Here is a 19,573-nt window from a genome sequence, read left to right on the forward strand (position 1 = left end):
TGAGTGGGGGCCTGGCAGAGGCTGCCCATGGTGGCTGGGGGGTGGGGGTGGTGGGAGACATGGGTGGGGGCCTGGTGGAGGGTGCCCCACACTGCTGGGGAGGGTGGGGGTGGTGGGAGACATGAGTGGGGGCCTGGTGGAGGCTGCCCCACAGTGCTGGGGGGTGGGGGTGGGTGGGAGACATGAGTGGGGGCCTGGCGGAGGCTGCCCATGGTGGGTGGGGGGTGGGGGTGGTGGTAGACATGGGTGGGAGCCTGGTGGAGGGTGCTCCACACTGCTGGGGGGGTGGGGGTGGGTGGGAGACATGAGTGGGGGCCTGGCGGAGGCTGCCCATGGTGGCTGGGGGGTGGGGGTGGTGGGAGACATGGGTGGGGGCCTGGTGGAGGGTGCCCCACACTGCTGGGGGGGGGTGGGGGTGGTGGGAGACATGAGTGGGGGCCTGGCGGGGGCTGCCCATGGTGGGTGGGGGGTGGGGGTGGTGGGAGACATGGGTGGGGGCCTGGTGGAGGGTGCCCCTGCACTGCTGGGGGAGTGGGGGTGGTGGGAGACATGAGTGGGGGCCTGGTGGAGGGTGCCCCTGCGCTGCTGGGGGGGTGGGGGTGGTGGGAGACATGAGTGGGGGCCTGGCGGAGGGTGCCCCTCGATGCTGGGGGGTGGGGGTGGTGGGAGACATGAGTGGGGGCCTGGTGGAGGGTGCTCCTGCACTGCTTGGGAGACATGAGTGGGTGCCTGGCGGGGGCTGCCCATGGTGGCTGGGGGGTGGGGGGGTAGACACGGGTGGGAGCCTGGTGGAGGGTGCCCCTGCACTGCTGGGGGGTGGGGGTGGGTGGGAGACATGAGTGGGGGCCTGGTGGAGGGTGCCCCACACTGCTGGGGGGGGTGGGGGTGCTGGGAGACATGAGTGGGGGCCTGGCGGGGGCTGCCCATGGTGGCTGGGGGGCGGGGGGGTGGTAGACATGGGTGGGAGCCTGGTGGGGGCTGCCCCTGCACTGCTGGGGGGTGGGGGTGGGTGGGAGACATGAGTGGGGGCCTGGTGGGGGCTGCCCATGGTGGCTGGGGGGTGGGGGTGGTGGTAGACATGGGTGGGAGCCTGGTGGAGGGTGCCCCTGCACTGCTGGGGGGCGGGGTGGTGGGAGACATGAGTGGGGGCCTGGCGGAGGCTGCCCATGGTGGCTGGGGGGTGGGGGTGGTGGGAGACATGGGTGGGGGCCTGGTGGAGGGTGCCGCACACTGCTGGGGGGGGTGGGGGTGGTGGGAGACATGAGTGGGGGCCTGGCGGGGGCTGCCCATGGTGGGTGGGGGTGGGGGTGGTGGGAGACATGGGTGGGGGCCTGGTGGAGGGTGCCCCACACTGCTGGGGGGGTGGGGTGGTGGGAGACATGAGTGGGGGCTTGGTGGGGGCTGCCCATCGTGGCTGGGGGGTGGGGGGGTGGTAGACACGGGTGGGAGCCTGGTGGAGGGTGCCCCTGCACTGCTGGGGGTTAGGGGTGGGTGGGAGACATGGGTGGGGGCCTGGTGGGGGCTGCCCATGGTGGCTGGGGGGTGGGGGTGGTGGGAGACATGAGTGGGGGTCTGGTGGAGGCTGCCCCACAGTGCTGGGGGGTGGGGGTGGGTGGGAGACATGAGTGGGGGCCTGGCGGAGGCTGCCCATGGTGGGTGGGAGGTGGGGGTGGTGGTAGACATGGGTGGGAGCCTGGTGGAGGGTGCCCCACACTGCTGGGGGGGTGGGGGTGGGTGGGAGACATGAGTGGGGGCCTGGCGGAGGCTGCCCATGTTGGCTGGGGGGTGGGGGTGGTGGGAGACATGGGTGGGGGCCTGGTGGAGGGTGCCCCACACTGCTGGGGGGGGTGGTGGGAGACATGAGTGGGGGCCTGGCGGGGGCTGCCCATGGTGGGTGGGGGGTGGGGGTGGTGGGAGACATGGGTGGGGGTGTCACAGAAGAGCAGCATTTGGACATGCCTGGAGTGCTTAGGGCACTGATGAGTCAGCAATATTCTTTTCTTTCTCTTTTATTTTGGGGACTCAATCGGCCTCACTGCTTCAGTAGCTGAGGAGAAATGTGAGAGCCTGCAGGCTGCACAGCTGGAGGAACTCCATCCAGTGATCAAAGTGATCACTGCCAGAGCCCCTGGGTGACCAAAGGCATTTCCTCCTGCTGTACAAACTGTAGCACACCTTGCATCTGCTGAAATGAAAGCACGCTGCTTCATTGTATGTAAAGTGTGCCAGTGTGAGCAAATCTGAAGGGGGGGGGGGGGCCTTATCTCCATCCAACAGAATTTTAAAAATTCTATCATGTGTGATGTAGACTGACGTACTGTGGTGTGCTTAAGCAAATCTACACACACAATTGCCTATTATGGCCAAAAATGGAAAGAAAATACTAATAATAATTTCATCCCTTGTACAAAGTATCTAAATGTCCTTCTGGCGGAGGCACTGGAGATACAGCAAGCTGATGGACCCCAGGAATTCATTGTTTACAAAGAGTAGTGTAGATTTGAATTACTACAATCAAAACACACTGGGGCCTGCAAGCTTTATCTCGGCGCATCTCGATACAGCTGAACTTTTGAACGCTTAAATATTCACATTTTTCTCCCGTCTATTTAATGTTTCATATTTTATCATGTGATTTATTAAGGACTGCACATCCCATAATGCATTGGGCAGTGAAATGAAAGCCCATGATGATGAAGGACATGTGTCTCGTATTCCACACCTCACCAACAACACTGCTGAACTACAGTACAGTAATTATAAAGTAAATAATACGATGCAAAAATGATACTTTATACAACTGAGCAGAAGCGCCAAGCCTGTATAGCAGGACTCAGCCTAGTGCTCTAGAATATTGCACAGCACAGCATTGAACTAAGCTTTATGCACATGTCTCATAATCACAGCATTGGCAGTGCAGAGGTTTGAACAGTTGACTTGACAAATAAAAGCAGCCTTCGGTGTTGGGTTAGAGGGTCCCCCTATGGGCAGATTTAGATTTTCATGCCATCGGCCACCCTTGAGCTGTCTAGATGACCTATGGCAGTTCATTTTTGGTTTTCCCTCTTTTCCCTTCCAAGGGTCAGACCAGGCCCCAGTATTTTGTGCAGTCAGTTGTTGCCTGTATTGCCTCAGGGCTTGGTGTCCTTGTTGCAATGTGTTGCCTGCATGCTCTGGTAATATGGACTGGGCCACCCGGCTGATATGAAATAACGCGTTGACATCCTGCAGAGCATCCACTTCTGCCACTGGGCCCTCGTGCGTTGTTTCAGATCCCTGATTCTAGTACACCCGTTCTGCAAAGGCCCATTGCCACTAATTATTAAGTAGGTAAGCCTGGTTGGCTATACCCAACTAGGACCTTCATGAAAGACTTAAAAGCCTTGCAACTCTCTCCTCCTACTCCCCCATTCAAATTGCCCCTTTCCTTTGTGCATTACAACTTGTGAGCTACTTTGCTGTACTCTCCAATTTTCTGTTGCTGCCCATTGACAATATCATTAGCAAAGAGGTGAGTGCCAAGCTGTGAAAGCTTTTCAGCACATTACATAAATCCATCAATGGCTTGTAACTCTTAGAAATCGCCTCGCCCAGTCTGCCATCTAGTACCACACAGGGGGAATCACACTAATAGAAGAGGATAATTAATCAGCAGCAAGAGCAAGTGTTGTGGGGTGCTCTGGGGTGTTCAGCAGTAGACTGTAGAAGGTGGTGGTATTGCAATGTGTGTACTGTACTCTACATGTGTATGGGGCATTTAAAACCCCTTAAGTGCCAAAGACGAGTATGCTCGTCCTTTTTGCATAGATTTCCATAGTAACCTGGCACTTTAATGTCTTGTGTGGTATTGGCATAGTTCTTTAAACTACAGTAACATTACATCAGTACAGTTTTTTCACAATAGTAAGAACCAAAACATTTCTCAATCACAGTGTAATACATACAATATCAAACTGTTCAATCATCATTAAAAAGAACACACTATCAGATAATTCAACAAAATGCACAATGAAAGAAGGTGATTCCTGATTCTTCCTGCTTGCCTCAGTACAATAGCGACGACCACCCAATCAAAGGGCAGTCAGCCCTTAAAAGACAACATTGCCTAAAACTCTGTTCTTCTTAGCAATGCTGTCAGTATGTTTGACCTAATTTGAGCATCGGGTGGACAAAAATATAAAATGGAGGAGATCCTCAGATAACGCATCGCATAATTAGCAGTTTATGGGCCTCATTACACGGATGGCGGTAAGGATTTACCGGTAAAATACCGGTACCGGTAAATCCTTACCGCCTTTCTACAAGGTCCCTTTGCAGGTTGGGGGATTTAACGCCTGCTTTTTGCAGGCGTTAAAATCCAACCCGCTAAGGGACCTCGGAGCTAATTACGGCACCGCAAAATTGCGGTGCCGTAATTAGCGCCTTCCCCATTCCCATAGAGCCCTATGGGGCAGAAATGGGAATGGGGAAGGGCAATGGTGGAAGGGGGATTTACCGCCCCTCCAACCTTGGAATGGGGCGGTAAATCCCCTTTCCGCCAAGGCGGTGCCGTGTAATGAGGCCCTATGTCTGTTACCAATCCTGACCACGTGGCTGTATCCAATCTAAGGTGGATGCAATGAAACCTTGCTCTTGTGATGATGCATCTCTGGTGTTGGGAGTTGGTCCAGGTTAAATGATGCTTAATGGCATATGATGATAAAACAATCAATCCGCGATTTAAAGGTGTTCATGATTTTGCTCGACTCACGAAGATACTGTACACTAGTTGTTCTTTCCGATATCTTAAGGATAACTGTTTTAAATCAGAACGAAACCAAAAATGGTTACCTGCATTTATTTTGCAAAGAGGAGTCTTTCACATACAGAAGCCACATAATAGGAAGTGCATTGGGTGTACAGAAAACATCTTTGATAAAGTGGCGGGTTAATTCAGTTTTTTTATTGCCCCAGATACGTGGCCAATTAATGGCTGGTTCAATAAACAGATCATCTCCTAAAAAGTGAAGACCCAGTTCTAAGTGGACTGCAAAATCGGATGAAGCGCAAGGGAGGCCAAGGATTTCTTTTCATTAAATCTTTCTCTAGCATTTGCAGGGGTGTCGTTTTTGAGAAACCCCAAACGGAAGGCCCATATTTGGCTATCAGCTTGGGTTTGATGATGTGGACCTTCAAAATCATACTCAACGAATGGGCTTTGCACATCTCTATGAGTAAAAAAAAAACAGCCCCTAGAACTTGTTTCATTCTTTTCTCTTGTTTTAGGATATGGGGATAACCTGATAAACTTTGCGAAAAGGGTATACCTAAATAGTCCAAATCAGAGACCCAAGGTATTGGGCCTCATTATGAGTGCGGCGGTAAGGGGTTAATGGCACTGGTAAGGATGCCGGTGTCATTAACACCTTACCGCTGCATTCCGAGGTCCCTAAGCAGGTCCCACTAAGGCCGGCTGGTAAAACCAGCCGTCCATAGCAAGAGCCGCTAAGGGACCAGGGAGCTAATAACGGACCCGCTATTTGCGGGCCCGTTACTAGCTCCCTCCCCATTCCCATTGAACCCTATGGGGGCTCGAATGGGAATGGGGAAGGGTTTTTTGAATGGGGATTTACTGGGTCCTCCAAGGTTGGAATGACCGGGTAAGTCCCCATTCAGAGAACCTGGACACGACTTTGGAGGCAGCCATGGTGCTAATGGCATCATGGCTGCCTCCAAACTCGTAATGACCCCCATTGTATTGTTCTTACTTTTCATGGATTATATCTTAATGCAATGGCCCTCATTACGACCCTGGCGGAAATCGCGGTGCTAAATGCACCGCGGAGCACGGCGGAAAGCTGCCGATAGCGCCATGGAGGTTGGCGGATTTTCCGCCCCATGCCGACCTTGGCGGGGCGGTAAATCCCCATTCCCCATTTTACCCTTCCCCATTCCCATTTTTGCCCCATAGGGTATAATGGGAGTGGGGAAGGCGTTAATTGCGCCACCGCAAAATACGGTGGCGTAATTAACATCAAGGTCCCGTAGCGCCATGGATTTCTCCGCCCGGAAAAACCAGGCGGAAAACGTTCCATGGCGCTACGGGAACTCGTAGTAGGGCGGACGGGTCCGCCGCGAATAACGCTGGCGTAAACCCACTCCGCCAGGGTCGTAATGAGGGCCAATGTCTGCTGAATGGCAAACCAGGACAGCAGATTTTGCCTTCATTAACCTGCAGCCCAAGATCATTCATGAATACAGTATGAGTAGTATAATGACTGATTATAAGGCACAGGGTGCGGGCTATGAGTATCGTGTTGTCCACCTAGATCAATACGGGCAGAGACATATTCCCAATTTTAGGGACATCTGTGCTAATTTGTACAAGGGTGTCATAGAGTTTGTTAATATGAAGAGGAAACTATAATGGCACTAACATGCAACCATGTCATACTCGAAGATACACTGGGAAATATGCAGTGCAGTGGCCTTCCCCCCCAAACCAACCCCCGCTCTTAACACAAACTTTTGTTCCTTGATTTATAAGAACATTGATTACATCAGTCAGACAGTTTTATGACCTGAGAACTTGCCATAGTTTGGGTCTATTGACCTTATGAAAGGCAGTGCTCAGGTTCCTGAAGGCTAGGTTAACTGGGTTATGTTTAAGGAATAGGGAAAGTAAAGATTTAACGCTTGTTCGCAGATCCCCAGCCCAGAACGTAAACCAAACTAAAAGTTGGACAGAATGTGATTTACTTTGACCCAGGCTTCTATTTTCATAAGTAAGCCTCTCCCAAATATCTGAAAATGAGAATCGAGCAACGAAATTGGTCAGCAGACTGATGAAGAATCTTTGTTACCTTTTTAATTTATGGGATAAATTAACGCAAGTTTCCAGTTGTTTGGGAACTTGCCGGTCTTGATCATTTCATTTAATGAAAATTGTTAATATGGGAGCCAACAAATCCACAAAGTCACGAAAAAGATGTGCTGGGATGCCGTCCGGGACCAGGAACGATTGAATGCTTATGTTGTAAATGCCTCAGTCATTTCTACAATTGAAAATTCAAGGACAGAGATACTATTTTTATCTTGTCTCGTAGCATAGATTAAGTTGGAAGTATGAGAAAAAGAATCCTATGAGTTAGTAGGAACAGTCTCATTGTATAGACTAGAAAAATGATCCACCCACGACTGATCAACCATGCTGGTTTCAAGTCCAGTTAATTTGCACATGTATATAGGGCAATTAGATACCAAATCCCAAAGATTCCTGGTGTTATTAACAGCCAAACCTTCTTTTAGTGTCAGCCAGGTTAAATGATCCAATTGTAGTTTCAGGGTAGTAATTGTCTCCTTATAATTAGTATGTGCATCTATTACTTCTAGTCTAGGGGCATCAGGGTTTGTTAAAATCAACAATTGGTGGTTTGCAGTGCTACAGTCATTATTAAACCATCTAATCAGTTTTGCAGTGACTGAAAGGAATGGTGGTTTAAAAATACATCAGAAGTTAGACATCAATATATCATAGGCAGTCATTATCAGATAAACATCCGATTATGGTTCTAACAGCTGATTGATGTACAGTTATTGAATAACATTGATTATACTTTTGTGAAAAGCTGTGCTATTGAGGCCCATCTTAGTTTTTCTCTCCTAGTTGTGGGTTCCACGAACTCTAGTTGTGGAAATTGATTAGAAGGGGATAGGTAAGTGTAACATCTTAACTTCAATATAATAGGGTGATGATCACTAAATACATTTTCTTCAATAAAGACATTTTCTATAAAGGACCACTCTAATAACTATATACAAAAATAGTCGATGTTAGACTCTCCTTGGTGTCTTTTAAATTAGTATTTGCTGGGCTTGTCATTGGGTACTTGGCCATTAACTGAGAGAAACCCCCATTAATTTAGACCAGCCATAAAATATGAGGCCCTTGGAGCAAATGCGGGGTCATTCATGCAAGGTTGTGGAATACCCAGTACTGCATCTTCAGTTCATCAAACAACTTGGGCGATGGCCCATTGCTGATTTTTAAGTAAAAATCCCCTCGCAGGATTACTCATATGGAAAGTTTCCACTTGTTTACCACTAAGCCTTCCAAAAATGACTCAAAAATGATTAAACGAAATAAGCCTTTTGGATATTAATGGGTGTTGTAGAGAATATTTACAATAGTGAATTGTTCACATGCCAAGATTAGTTCTATTGCCTGTAGGCAAAACGCTTCGGGGACAGTGTAGATAGCAATGCCGGTAACGACCCCCAGACAGCATCATCGACCAATACGCACAGAACGGCTCCGCCCTCGGCAACCCCTAAATACCGTTAACGTTATTACCATAGTGCAAATAACGGGTGCGTTAATACCGGACCCGGAAGTAACGTCATCTCGCCGGAACGGGAAATGCCATGGCGGCCATCTTTAAAAACACAATCCATTGCCATCCTCCACCTACAGGACCCTCTACACCCCAACTCCCAGGCCACCAGGGACAACATGTCGAAGACCACCCGGAGAGGCACGGCCCGCCTGCGCAAACCACGTTTTACGGACGATGAGCTGAACATGTTGGCCGACACCCTTGTGGCAAATGTTGAAGTGATGTTCTGCAACGACCTCAGGCATCCAGCCCAGCTCAAGAAAAAGGCCATCTGGGAAGAAGTTGCCCAGAACGTAAGTGCAGTCGGCACCATCGCACGCACAGTGCGTGATTGCAAAAAACGTTGGGACGACCTCAGGCTGAGAATCCTGCACATATTGTCGGCTAATCGGAGCCAGGGGCTGGCAACAGGAGGAGGACCACACGCCCCACTGAAATTGGCCAGATGGGAGGAGACCTGCAGCTCAGTCATAAACGTGGAGTCCATCGAAGGAGTCGGTGAAGCAGAGTTTGGCGTGCCAACATCGGCAGATGAAGGTGAGTGTCCCTACTGAAACAGTAAAAATAATCAAAATCATCCTCCCCCAAATGTGGCTGCTACACCAGCCAACAAATGGGCCATCATGCACACCTACACATAACCATGTACACATTCTGGGTCTACCACCATCCCATCCCAATGCATGTTGCGGTCATACACGAATACACACACAAGACACATTTTATGGGCATGTGCCACCCAGAACGACCCTCCCAAAACACATCAATGTCCAACTGCACCCAACAATGCCTACATGTGGACACGACTACGCTATCAAAATCCACTCTTCAACATTGCATGTACACAGTCCCCTACAAATCCACGAATGCAACTGATCAGATGGCGCCACATGTCCAATGACTAATGCATGCACAATGCAAGCGGAACAATCACTAATGTCCTGCCACTCTCTGTCCCCCACAGGTACGGATGTTGACAGTGACGAAGCACAAGGGAGTGCACAATGCACAACACCAGCCAAAAGGCCTAGGAGGCAATCTGATGGCACAGGTCCATCAACCTCAAGTGGACGAAGGATGGGCCAAGTGGGAAGCGGGCCAAGAACTGGTGCAAAAACAGCACCACAGACAAGCACACAGGCTGAGCTGACACCTGCACCTGCATCCATGGTCACACCATCCACACTGGCTGAGGACACAGCAGGCATGGAGGAAGGCACACATTCTGCTGGTTCCAGCACCATTGGGGAGATGGCTGCATCGTCAGATCATAGTGTTGATGAGGTAGCTGAGCCGGACAATGAGGGCGATGCATGACTTGTCCACTCAGAGCCTGTAGTGCACACACCAAGCCCGCAGGCCACCCCACAGGACACACCTCAGCGGGACTCATCCGACCAGGGCAGCCATGGAGAGTGGTCTCCGGCCATGCACAGCCCCATGATTCATGCTGTGCCACCACATCACCCACCGACCACAACCCACACTGCCATGCGGGACCTTGAGGGACGTCTCTCCAGGATGGAGGCCCGGCAGGAGGCGATGCAAGGCTATGTGCAGCATTACCTTGCTGAAGGAGAGACAACACGCCGTATTAGCCAGAACAGCACTCCGGCCATTATCCAGGCCATTAACTCAAGTGCACAGCAAGTGCGTGATGGCTTCAATGCCTTGGGTCAGATGCTCACCAGGATTGCTGACCGCATGGACCAACGGCAAACCCTGCCCCTGGGATCACAACCATCTGGGTCATCCTCATCATCCACGCCAGCGAGCTCGAGGCAGACCAGCCCCGTGCGCATGTCCCTGCAGAGTTCCCGCCGCTCAGAGATCCAGCCCCCACCTCTGAAGGGGGCTGAACAGTAGCAGGGCCACCCTGCATGATCTCTTTGGGTATACATCCAGATACATGTCGTGCCATAGTTGACTTTGGGTGTTAGGGGGTGGGTGGAGGGTGGTGGTGGGTGTAGTGTGTAGTACTGGGGTGTTTGGGGGCATGGGAGTAGGGTGGGGGAGGTGGAGGGGTGGTGGGTGTAGTGTGTAGTACTGGGGTGTTTGGGGGCATGGGAGTAGGGTGGGGGAGGTGGAGGGGTGGTGGGGGCGTGGATTGTTGAATCATGTTGTACTTAATTTCTCACGAATACACCAGTTGTGTAACAAACATCACATGAGTGGACATTGCTGATTTTTTGTATGTCAATTTATTGCTTCATGGTGATTCGTGCACATGTGCCCACACAACCAGTGCCCACAGTACACAACACATGGCACCCTCTGCATCAAAGTACATCAGAATTATTGGTCTATGACCATTTTGCGCACTGCGCGACCCTCACGTGTTTCGCGCCCTGGCCTATGTCCTACTTCTACTCCTTCCTCTCCTTCTACTTCACCAGGAGGTGGCAGCTGCACATCAGGTGGCAGGGGTATGTTCCGCCGGATGCACATGTTATGCAGCATTGCACATGCCGTGATGATCTTGCCCACCTTCTCAGGCCCGTATATGAGTGCCCCTCCTGACCTGCTGATGCAGCGAAACCGTGCCTTCAAAAGGCCAAACGTCTGCTCAATGACCACACGTGTACGTGTATGTGCCCGATTGAAGTCCTCCTCGTGCCTGTTCTGCGGGTTCCTGGCAGGGGTGAGTAGCCACTGCTTCAGAAGATATCCAGCAACACCTACATAGGAGCAGACGGAGGTATGTGTGAGGATGAGGATCAGTTGACAGGTGTGCTCAGCCTGTACATCATTCAAGTTCATATGCATAATCTCGTCATTGGCAGCCACATCCACATGACTGTCAGCCCTGTACAGTGCATGCCAATTCATAGAGGGAGCCTTTTGTGACATACACAACCTAGGGTCCTAGGATTTTAAACCACCAGGCCACCCAATGTATGTCTTGGCTAGGGGCATTTTGCATGTAAATGTGAGGGCTGTGTGTCGGCGGATGACTTAAGAAACTTCCATTCCCCCAATCCATCTGCCCCCATGGCCCAGAGGGCATTCCCCTTGCATATGCATGTACCCCCACAATCCATCTGCCCCCATGGCCCAGAGGGCATTCCCCTTGCATATGCATGTACCCCCCCCAATCCATCTGCCCCCATGGCCCAGAGGGCATTCCCCTTGCATATGCATGTACCTCCCCCAATCCATCTGCCCCCATGGCCCAGAGGGCAGACTCACCCAACAGCCAGCTACTTCGTACAAAGTCTCCTTCCATGTAGCGGGGTAGTGAGGAGTTCCGCAGCACCGTGGCATCATGCTTGGATCCTGGGTATCTGGCACAGCAATGTGTTATTATCTGGCTGGCATCACACACCATCTGCACATTGATGGAATGTTATAGCTTCCGATTGCGGTACACCGCCTCCACTGCATGTGGGACTACCAACTCTACATGGGTACAGTCGAGGGCACTAATTACATTGGGCATGCCTGCCAGTGCATGGAATGCTATTTTGGTGGCATTTGCCTCCTGTGGTGTCCTTGGTAAGGATATGTAGGCACTTGCGTGCTTCGGTAGTGCATCGAGCACTTGGTTTAACACAACAGAGAAGCATGATTGAGACATGCCATGCATTTGGCCCACTGTGTGTTGGTAAGTGCCTGTGGCCAGGAAGTGGAGCACAGATGCCACCTTCAGCAAAGGGGGGATGGCTGTGCGGATGTTGATCAGGCTGACCAAGTCATCAGCCCTCATTACAACCCAGGAGTTAAGGGGTTAACGGCGCCGTAAAAGGTGGCGGCGCCGTTAAACCCTTAACGCCTGATTACGAGGTCCCTTTGCGGGTTGGAGACTTTAACGCCTGCTTTTTGCAGGCGTTAAAAACCAACCCGCAAAGGGACCTTGGTGCTAAGTACGGTGCCGCAATTTGCGGCACCGTACTTAGCGCCTTCCCCATTCCCATTGAGCCCTATGGGGCAAATATGGGAATGGGGAAGGGCCATGGCGGCATGGGGAATTACCGCCCCGCCAACCTCGGAATGGGGCAGTAATTACCCATTCTGCCATGGCAGAGTCGGTAAATTACCGGCATTGACCATGGTGCTATTAGCACCATGGTCCAACGCCAGGGTCCTGTATTAATTCCACTAGGTTGGTGATGGTGTCTCTGTCCAGGCGGTACAGAGTGTGGATCTGTGCTGGGGTTAAGTCAAATGGATTGGCCCTTATACGTGGGATTGTTGGCTATCTGCGAGGAGCGACTGCCTGCACTGATGGGATTTGTTGGGCATGTCTCACCCTCCTTCTCCTCCTGCGTCTCCTCTGTGTTTCCTGTTGTACTGCCTGCTCAAGGAGTAGCCGTGCAGGCATGTCCTCCAGGCCCAGTATGGCAAGTACAAGTGGTAGCATTTTGGCTTGGAAGGGGATGTGGTGTGTGGGTGTGCTCCTTTTGTGCTGACCCTGACTCCATTGCCTCCACCTGTGCTGATTGTGTGCACCTGTGGCACTTGGTTACACAGCAGTTTGCTGTTTACGGGTGGTCCGTGATACCGGTATTGCCGGCATCATGGTGGCCCTTCTTACCTGCATCTCGATGCCGGTATGTACTTGTACGTGTGACTCGTGGTGTCCCCTTCTTTACGGCATGCCTGTATTAAGGCCTACCCATCTGCGCGCGTGCCTGCATGCCGGTACGGTGGTGCACGGCCACAGCGGCTCCTTGACGACAGGGCTGGACTGCCCCACCGGGACACCGGGACATTCCCCGGTGGGCCTCGGGGCACAGGGCCTATTTGTTTAGCGCTGCCGCGGAACTATATATAAAGATAACGAAAACGTCAATCGGGTCCATCCAACCAGCCTGGGTGCTTCACTGTAAATTGGTGCCGCCGTCTGCCGCTGGCTGCAAAGGGCCGGGTTGGTCTGGGCGCGCCCCTGCGAATGAGGGGCCCGAAATGCACATGCCCTGCTCTGCTGCAGCAAGCTACTGCATGGTGTGTGATAATTATTCCCATTGCGCAGGTGAGGCTGCCAGGGCTGCGCACAGGCACACAGCGGCGGGTGCACTGACTGCCTGCTCCTGCTCTGAGTGAGTCAGTGCTTCTGGAGAGTCCACTGCGACGATTGGCAAATACAGTGAATACTGTGCAAGCTGCAACAACCGCCGGCCGCAGTATTACTAAAGTTCAGGTGCGTGCAGACTATTGATCGTGATAGATTGCTGCTTGGGGCGTGGGGGTGCCGCTCTGCCAGTGGACGGGTGGATGGGATGGGGGGGTCGGGGTTGGCTGCCGTGCTAAAATCGATACCGGGCCTAGCAAGCAATTTTTTTCTCTGGGGAGAGGGATTGTGTGCTTCGTGTTATGAGCCCCGATTCTGCGCCGGCTGTGAATAGAGGTGGATGGCTGACCCAAGCTGGACCCAGCATGAAAGTGCCTCCTTGCCAGCCTAATGCAATTACAACTGCGCTAATGGCCAGGGCTCTGCGCGGTGAGCAAGCTGCAGGCAGTGGACACCTTGGCTAGAAAAATATAACTCCGCCAATCGCAACTTATATTTGAATATAAAGTCTCACAATATTAGGCATTTTAAAGAATACGCATTTTACATCTTTAGCCAAGATTAGGATTTAGGAAGGCTGGCTAGACCCCGTAAGCAACTCAAGAGGGCAGGCATGTGGGCGGGTACTGCCGCCCCCTCTTCCCCAGCCAGCGGTGGGCCCATCCCAGAAGCAGTCAACAGGGTGCACGTGAGACAGCATCAGCAGGCAGTACCGGATAATGCTGTGGCTATGGGCATCAAAGACATACCACCGGGCCCAAGTGCAGCCTTCCCCAGAAGTGTTCAAGGCCCCCCACCAATGCTATAGTGTCCCGATTGCCTGCCCGTGGAAAGTGGGTAGATTATGACGTCTTTGCGGGCTACACAGTAACAGTGCATCACCCACAATGCCAACAGTGTGCATCCATCTCCATTGCAAAGACAAAGTAATGCTCACGAGATGCAAACAGACAGCGCAGTGCCCATGCGGCATGTGAGGTTGTTGTAGGGCCACTGGTATTTCTGTGTCCCTGATCCAAAAACAGCAAAGCATTACCCAAGACAAGTTAGACCTCCATGCTGACCTAGTGAGCCCCCTCATGAAGAGTTTGCCCCTCAGAGCCAGTCCCAAGTTTTAAACTTATTTAAAACATGCATTTTTTTATCCATATATGTTTAAAACATTCTTTAAATGCATTAATTTTGACAAATGTTATTCAACATTGTCTTGGGGGGATACTCTCCATCCCCTCATAGAAGCGCTGGGCTCATGTGCTGTGTTCGCTCCTTCAGTGAAATATGAGGCCCCTTTGGTAAAAATTTGGCGAAATATGGGGCCACTTTGAAAAAAACCTCCAGGGCCACTTTTGGTTCCCAGTCCAGCCCTGCTTGACGATGCCGTTAGCAACGGCATCTAGGGTCATGATACACCGGCCCGGTAATGGATGCCGGTATTGCCTTACTGGTGCCGTTCTTACCGGAGCGCCAACCTTGTGATGAGGGCCATAGTCATAATGGCCCCAGCCTTCTTCAGGGAGAACATTTGATGTGCAAAGCGATTATGCCACAACCCCCAATAACTCAGAATAATAATGGACAACAATCCAAAACATTCCCCATCGCCAGCATTCAAGGAGAGTAAGGGAATTTTCTGGGTCAGGATAACTCCTGAGTCTCTGGTCCTAAATCTTATCGAAATAGTAGAGGCACAGCTCAAGGGTTATTCGAAGTGTGTTCTCAAAACCATGATAAAGGCTAAATTGTTGGGTGGTATCACAAAGATTTGGTCAGAGCTACTTTCAAAAGAAATCTTCTAGATGGGAATTGCACATGTTAAATAGGCCCAACCAGTAGTCATTAAACAGTATGGGGCAGGAACAAATGTGTGATACTGTATCCCCATGAAAGCTTTAGAACTTTATAAATGTCATTCTTATCTACGCTCTTCCAAACGAATATTAAATAATAAATCACCAACAAAAAACGTTGTTAAAGGGACATTATGGTTAAGTTGCACTACTAAATAATTGTGAAATTCAATGGAAAAAGGTTGTTACAGGAACGATATAGTTACAGGTAAAAACGAAAAACCCTTCAAATTTGACAGTTATGGTAAGCTAAGCAACCATAACTCGTGCCACCAGTGTGCACTGCAAGGACTAACACCCATGACATCAAAGATGCCATCACAAATCTCATTGATGACATCACTGATGACATCACATGTGTGGCTCCCTGTTTTCTTCACTACCATAAGTAGGGCAGGTACTTTTCGTCACTAACAGTCAGGAACAAACAATTCAAAAGGTTCTATATTTGTGTACGGCACCCTTCTCATATGTTCTTCCACTACTTTCCTTACAGGTCACTAACATCATATGATACATATACATATACATATAGGGGAAGAGGAAAGCATAAAACACAGCACTGGTTTATGTGCATGAAGATAATCAGTTATGTTATGAACAGTTTCTGGCAATACTGCTCCTTTTTAGCTTTCTTTAATTCCCTTGTTTATGGTCATGTTTGTGTGCATTGTGGTGTCTTTATGGTTTGCGTGCAGTAGTGCAATTATGTAGTTATAAAGGCAATGGTAGCTACTTCTAACATGTTTCACAGTACCCGACACTCTAAAACTAATGCATTCATGATTTGACTGTGTAACGTGGAAAGATTTTGAAGGTTACACTTCCATGAGGCATGGTGCAGACAATGGCTACGTTTGCACATAAGTTCCTTCATGTACAGTGAAGAAGTGTGTAATACAATGGTGTTTGTAGAGCAATGCATTCCTCCATGACCTACTTCTCTCTAGTTCTTCCATTATTATTTGATAGTTTTCTCCCACCATTACAATAGCAATCCCTTGTGGAGGCTTCCTATTACAGCTAAATGCACATGTGATGTCATCAGTGATGTCATGAATGAGATTTGTGATGGCATCTTTTATGTCATGGGTGTTAGTCCTTGCAGTGCACACTGGTGTCACGAGTTATGGTTGCTTAGCTTACCATAACTGTCGAATTTCGTGGGGTTTTCGGTTTTAGGAAAGGAATGCGCTGTACAAAGAGATGTCTTTACATGTCGCAGAGCGTTTTCAAGAGAGTCACAGTGCAACACTTACTAGAAGAAAATATCACTGCTTGCAAGAAAGGCACCAAGGCAATTTAGATGGGGTGTGCAGAAGTCGAGATAGCTGGCACAGTAAAATGAACGTTGTAGCTAGGGAAAAGTATTCGTGCTGTGAAACATCATAATGCCATGGGCGATGTATCCCATTGGCACATGACAAAGAAATGCACAAATACGCTTATTTGCAATGTACCGCGCTGTTTCCATTGGCGGACCAAATAGAAAATGATACTGCCACATCGGTAGCTGCATACTGCGATAGAAAGTTATGCAAGAGATCGGTAGAAAGGCATGAACTGGGCAAGTGCCTCCTTCATCGCAAACAACACTGAAACTCATGTAAAATGCTGTGCAATGTTCCCTGCACAATGAACAATAATAATATCGTCATGATTGCGTATCATACACACAAACCAAAATCAGGCACTTCATTGTACCTAGTCCATAGCACTACACATGCATATAATAGATTAGTAAATGAGTAGCAAGTGCACAGTGTGTTGCATTCACTTTCACTGAATATAAGTCGGCAAACCCTAAAATCTGCATGCTGTGCCTCATAAAACACACAGCCATAATGCCACCATCTGCATTTCTGTGAACAAATACACAATGTAGCACCGTCGGTCCACACACACCACACCCACAAACTTTATTGCCCAATCTCGTAGCCTCTGCAAACCCATTTCTATGGGTGTCATCTGCAAAAGGGGCGTATGCACCAAATGCCGCCCTGCAGCTATTGTGATATTCATGGACTTTTCATGCAGCACTCACGCAGGAGTGGGGGAATAACTTTCTGTCAGGGTAGCGCATGTCATTGGTTGTGGTGGCTCTTAAAAGAACCTTTGTTTTTTTGTTTTTTTTTTTTTTATATATTTTTTAAAGGTGCCTCCCTAGAAACACTTTTTTTGCAGTTTTCATACGTGAATGTGTTTTTTCAACTTCAGCTCACATTCTTACAGTAGGGTCTTCAGTGCAGTCTGTAGATTGTGAATGAACATTTAATTAATAATAATAATAATTAGGCACTTATATAGCGCTACAAACCCTCAGGTATCTGAGCGCTACTTATTATTACCCACGGTGTGTGGTGCTCATTTATCGACCTCGGAAGGATTGTGCCACTTGACCGGCTAATTGCCACTGGCCGACAAAAACATGCCATTTCCCTTGAAAATGTGTATGTATCGTGAACCATTGTTCTCATTCTCACAGCACTCAAGAAGTCACACATGCTTCTGTTGATGAGACACCTTCCGACCTCTGGCTGCTGACAGGAAGCATAGGAATAATGCCATGCGATTCTCGGCAGCATACATGAGAAAAGCACCTTGGCAGTAGGAAAAATGTGCTGCACTGCTTTCATCAAAATCTTCAGTTGACTGAACGCATGGGAACAAGGCATGTTGCCTCCAAAGTGCACAATCACATGTACAGTTGCCGAAGAGGCCACGCGTTGACATTCTAGAAGCAGTCCACCCAAACAGCACGATTCCATACCACTCCACAAAACGTCCACTCCCTCCAACCACAACAAAAACTGTGTGTCTTGCTATGTTTGCCAGCCACAGTCTCCCTTTCCAGTGACGCACACCCAGAGCACCTGATTGGCCACAGTCCATAGTCACATTTCCATTGGCCAACATGGTGAGAAGGGCAAAATGTGGCAATTGCCTTTCCTCAATCGCCGCAAGGGAGGCGCCCCGGTGAAGCAGGAGGACTCCTTCTCCCTATTAGTGCTCTTTTCTGTAATGTACACCCTGACCACCTGACTGGCCAAAAGGGCATAGTCCCATGTCTATTGGCCAGCATGCTCTTAAACGCAGAATGTGGCACGTGCCTTTCTCCAAGTACTGCCAGGGCAGCGCCCCAGTGAAGCCGGACGAGTCCTTCTTCCTATTGGCACACTTTCCTCTGACGCACACCCTGAGCAGCACATGATCGGACAATCGCTACAGTCCCATTTCCATAGGCCAGCATGGTGAGGAGGATCGAATGTGGCACGTGCGGGTCCACAAGTACATTGAGGGCCGGTCCCCAGTGCAGCAGGAGTCCCTCTTCCTATTGCCGCACATCCTAAGCAACTCATTGGACAATCCCCACAGTTCCATTTTCGTGGTTGCCACCCACAAAATCCCTGCATGTGACTTTCGTGTTGCGTGAGGGCATGGGGGAATAACGTGCAACCAGGGCAGGGGGAGTTCATAGTAAGGGGCTGCTCTTAAAAGAGTCTGTTTTTTTTGTGTAGATCCTTTTCTTCTACGCACCTTAGTTCAGTAAACTCTTCACTGCATCCTGTAGACGAGCAAACAAACCTGTTTTCCCAATGGTGACAACAAAATGCCATTTTCTTGGAAATATTTGGCATTCCCACAAGTAATAAGGTCATTTTTGCAAAAGAACATTCCACGAGCGGACAAAAAAGTGTACATGCTTTTGTTGATGAGACACCTTCCTTCGTCTGGCTCGGAACAACATCCATGAGCAGTAGGCCATACTCTTTGCGGTATTATAGATGAGAAAAACAGCTTGGCTGTTGAAAAAAGCATCATCACAACATCCAGCAACCTCCTCAGTCTACGGATCAAATGTAAGCACGGCAGGTAACCCATATGCATGCCACTGTAATGAAGTACGCTAACATTTACTACTGGAAACGTGGGGAGGTCTTTGCAAAGTTCATGCATATGGAAGAAACGGCACTCATGCACAGCGTTGCACAATGCGTCCACTCCTTCCAAACCAAAATTGCTTTCAAAGTTTCTTTGCATAGCATAGTTGTGCAGATCTATTACAAAGAGATCACATACAGGCAACATAATACGTTTCGCCATGTCAGCCACCCTCAGTACGCAGAGTATAATGTGCAACCGTTTCACCTCCCCTTCCTGTTAACCACACCCACACTACCTGATTGGCTAATCCCCACACGACCATGGCAATTGGGCAAGGTGGTATAAAGGCCAGATTTTGCCGCGTGCACCTCCCAAAGAAGCGCGTGGGACGCACCCCTGTAAAACTGGAACAGTCCTTCTTCCCTTTGCACTATCTTGTCTGCAGCTCTACTTCA

The sequence above is a fragment of the Ambystoma mexicanum genome, chromosome 7p (genome assembly GCF_040938575.1).
Source record: "Ambystoma mexicanum isolate Mex_15411 chromosome 7p, UKY_AmexF1_1, whole genome shotgun sequence".
Classification (NCBI taxonomy): domain Eukaryota; kingdom Metazoa; phylum Chordata; class Amphibia; order Caudata; family Ambystomatidae; genus Ambystoma; species Ambystoma mexicanum.